This window comes from Thalia democratica, chromosome 9 (assembly GCF_965202585.1).
Source record: "Thalia democratica chromosome 9, ktThaDemo2.hap1.1, whole genome shotgun sequence".
Taxonomy (NCBI): Eukaryota; Metazoa; Chordata; class Thaliacea; order Salpida; family Salpidae; genus Thalia; species Thalia democratica.
The window spans coordinates 12,632,209-12,636,779 of NC_139173.1; the positions used below are offsets into that span (position 1 = coordinate 12,632,209).

The 4,571-nt window shown below is 29.4% G+C and overlaps 1 non-coding gene across 1 annotated transcript; it reads left to right on the forward strand.

Annotated features, from left to right (window-relative positions):
• The first annotated feature begins 4,406 nt into the window (after positions 1-4,406).
• Positions 4,407-4,571, forward strand: LOC145845271 (U1 spliceosomal RNA). Its single transcript, XR_014370316.1, has one exon. It is a non-coding gene; the product is annotated as a U1 spliceosomal RNA (small nuclear RNA).

The following is a 4,571-nucleotide window of genomic DNA, read 5'->3' on the forward strand; positions in this document are numbered from 1 at the left end:
TTATAACGAAATCTTTCTTTGTAATAATAAAATGCTGTCTTGAATTTGAATACTGTTTGCAAGTTTGATGTACTTTACAGCACTTTTTCAGTTTTTAAGACAAAATTTTCTAACTTCTTATTATTTTAATTTGGTATAGTAATTTTAATGACTCTAAAACATAAAAAGTATTGAATAAATTCAACAAAAAAAAAAATCAGGTCAAAAATTTATGCAAAACTGATAAAAGATTCTACTTATTGTTTATAATGGTTTGTTGAAATTTGATTGAAATTGTAACATGTTAAGTCGTTGTATTAAACCTTATTAGAAAAATAAATTATCAATTGTTCTTTTTATATGATTAAAAAGGTTGTTTAAACTTTAGAAACATTACTATAAATGATAAATGTTTGCTTAAAACAGATTATTTTAATGGAATTTTTCGTCAAAATGACCTTTATTTGATTTTAAAATCTTTGTTTCTATACGTGTTCTTAGAAATTAAATTTCATCTTATGTGTTTAATTAACATTTATTGTCGTAGAAATGATACTAAAAAGCAAAACTAAACATTTAAATATTTACTTTTGCTTAAGTTTTTACTGTAGTTTCCGTAATTAAGTTTAATAAAAATGTTTTCATCTGAACTTGGTTCGAACACTAAATACCTTCATAACTCTGTATATGTGTAGTGAAGCTAGACTAATAGCTAAAATAAAAAGAAAAGAAAAAATTACTAAGTTAATTTTTTTCAGTTTAATTTGCTTAATCAAGTAGGCAAATACAATGACCTGCCACTTTTTTAAACACAGCGCAAAAAGACAGTTTTGGTCTTTATTTAACTAAATTAAGCCTTATAAAACATGTTAAAAGTCACTAAAATTTACATATGACTATTGCACCAAAACACCATGCTAATTATAATATAACTATTATATTTTTATGTAGATACAATACAGTTAATAATCACCATAGTTATAATATTTGTTAATTTTCAATGTTTTTATTGATAAAATTAATTCAAAAAATTCGTTTATAAACAAACTGTACAAAAAACTATGCGAAATCTACACAATAAGATAAGTAAGTTGAATAAAGATAAACTTATTGGAAGTTTAAATACAACTACTACCTAAATACAAAATAAACTTTCTTAAAATATTTTGTTAGTTTTAATTACCATTTTCAGTATTTAAGTAAAAATAAATTGAACTAAGAATTACTAAAAAATTAAAAAGCTTTCGATCGAATTTACCTGCAAAATTTAACAAACCTTTTTAACTGTAACTTTTCGAATTTATGCCTAAATGATGCCATAGTCACTTGCAAAGTTGTTTAGTTCTGGTATTCCTGCTTAAGACATGTGCTAAGGTACCAGACAATCTCCTTACTTATGCCAGGGTTATGTTTCAGGTCTATTTGAACGTTTTATATGATGATGTAGACCCAGATACCACAATCAACGAACTAGCCTTTGTATGATTTGGTCGGTTAGCTAACACAACACTTCTCTTTATATGCTATTGTCTAGTGCAGGGGTCGTCAGCATTATGTAACTCGCGTGTCATTTTTCCTAGGAAAATTTGTTCGCTTGCCGCACTATTTATAAAAGCACCTTTGAGGACTTCATTTATTTCTAAAAAGTTCTAGTAATCAGTATAAAAATATTATTTAAGATCAAAAATATGATAAACTAAGCAACATTAGAACACTAATAAAGAGTATTTTTTGAATTAATAGCCTAACTCTAAGTTTTCATTACAAAATATCTAATTTTATTGTTTTTAAAAGATATGTTTTTCGCTTAAAAACAGTTCGCGGACCGCAGATTTTGACTTTGAGGGCCGCATTTGGACTGCGGGCCGCAGTCTGCCGACCCCTGGTCTAGTACCATCATGTTGTGAGGTGAGTCAAGAAGGAGAACAAGGAAAAACAAAAAAACATTTGTACACAAAACAGAAAAGAAAATCAAAGTTGTAAAATAAGTAACCAGAAACAAAAAACCAAAGAACTAGTCAATGTAGTAACAATTTAAAAATACTATTTAGTTAGTTATTGTTTATTGAACGACAAAAAAACCGCTCAAAATAATTGTTACTAATGTAAGCATTGCGCCTGCTTTCCGAGAGAAGAGAGGAGTCTTTTTTTTGCGTGTATATAAAATCAAACGCCGCGATAAGAGCGTAGTCATTCATTTTTTGTTTTGGTCATTCGATGTAGTCTTTTGTTTTTATCATTCAGATTCGTAGAGGCATTTTAGAGAAGGCATTCTAAGTCAGCACGCGACTGTAAGCATTCAGCGTAGACGTTTGTTTTAGGCATTCAGTTTCAACACGCGACGACGATAGGTTTTCCATTTTATCGCCAGACGACTACAATCAGTTTCAACCTAGTCTTTCGATTTGGTTCTTTTGAAACCAAATCTCGAGTCAATCTAGTGACTTATTGATCTAACAAACTATTCTGAGCTCTGACCTGCACGTGTGTGAGTGTCTCTTTTTTATATCGTATTGTATTTTTTGAACATAAAATAAATTTTGAGTGCTAATTCTATATTTAATAACAGTAAAATATAATTAAGTAAATTTAAGTTATTAAAGCTAGAGTATAGTAAGTTAACTTTTTGATTACGAAAATAACATTTGTTTTAATTAAGTATTTTCTACTTTTAATTGACTACGGTAAGTGGTCAACGTAATACTAAGACGAGCCTCGAATCATCATACCTCGTTTCCAGTTCGCATTACTGAGCTCAAACTCGGTTAATTGCGGTGAAATATTAACAGTTCGCACTACTGAGTCCAAACTCGGTTAATTGCGGTGAATTCTTACCTGTTCGCATTACTGAGTACAACCTCGGTTAATTGCAATTTATTTCATCACGGAAACTCTACGTTTGGTTAACGCCTCGAAGAATGAGTTCCAATAGTAAGAAACCCAAAATCCTTTCGACAACCAACATCACTAGTTTGGTCAAGAAACACGCGAAGCGTGCACACTCGGCCGATAAGGCGTCAAGTTCCAATAGACAAGCCCAACAAAGTAACCCCGAGCTGTCAGACTCTCACATACCAACAACCAACCCAAAAACTGTAGAAATTTACAAAACAGAAGAGAATATAACAGCAGAGGGTTATACTAAGACTTGGGTATGAAAAAACCTGTCGGTTATCAAGTCGTACACCACTTGGGTACAGTTTAACGTCTTGTCCAGGACTTACTTAAATATAACAATACGGTTTTTTGATTAAAAATATCTAAAATTAAATTTGTTTTTTCAATTTAGGCATATTTTTGAAAAAGCACAACGGCTCGCTCCATTTTTGTTATTCACGCTCGTTAGACTCAGCAAAACTTTAAACGTTTTCATTTTTTAAGATATTAAGTCTGCTTATAATTTTTCAAATATTTGTAAGTCTCCTTCTTTATCTTTTACTATACATATTTTAAAAGTACTTTTTGAGTATAGTGCATTTTATTTTGGTGTCAACTTAATACCAAAATATATTTACAGAAAAAGTCTGTGCCAGAAAAAGTTCTAATAGTTAAAATGTAAGTCTTTTTACTTGCTTTTTCTAAATAACTTTTGGTTTTTCTTTTGCAGAAAGTTTTGCATCAGCTTCTAAAATATTGATGAAAATCTAAACAATGAAATTTATATTTAAGATCTGTTTTAAATTTTGTTTTTGATTTTACAGATTGTTTTATATGTATTACTCTCACTGTAAGTATAACTTTAAAAGTGTGCATTTTTATAAATTTTTGCGCTTTCACAATAAGATGCATTGTAGTTTTAATAATATCCTAGGCTTATCCTATTGTAATCACTATCGTTGAAATATATAGAGTATAAAAATTAAGTATTTTTTGTGTATACATCTAACATAGATACAAACAAAACAACTAGTTGTATACTACTGTGAAAAGGTTTTAATTATTTGTCAGATACAATTTGAAAAATTAAATAAAGAAAACAAGTAATTTCCGTTTAAAATTGTATTACTTACTAATGGTATCTAAAATTAGTTTTATATACTTTTTTTTTCTTATTCTACAACAACAAAACTGTAAAGCCCAAGTCAAAAAAATCAATATAATACTACAAAATAAATAATCAAAACTTTAGGTAAGTGTCAGAAATGCACGGAGTGTCACTTTTACAATCAAATAATTCTTATTTTAAAATTAACTAGCAAACTTTTATTTACTTATTTAAAAACAAAGTTTTAGAGTAAATTGATTATAATTATAACCGTTAAAGCTCGTACATATGTGACGCACCGTGCATTTGTGACCCCTTTCCCAAATTTTTTCCTCTCTTATTTATTTTTAGTATGTTATCATAAAATTATATCACAATACCGCACACAGAAGCAGTATACTGCAATGATTTGATTGGTATTAGACTTATAAACTCCTTTATAAAACTAACCTAACGGAAGTTTCAATAGCAATCAGGCAGGCTGTTGACCCAGGGTTAGATTTCATTATTGCACACTGATGATTACTGACCTCTGCGATTACTCAAAATTGAGTAAGTCGGCCGTGTCATTTTTCACCTGGGGAAGATGTGTTCGCGCTCTTCCCTA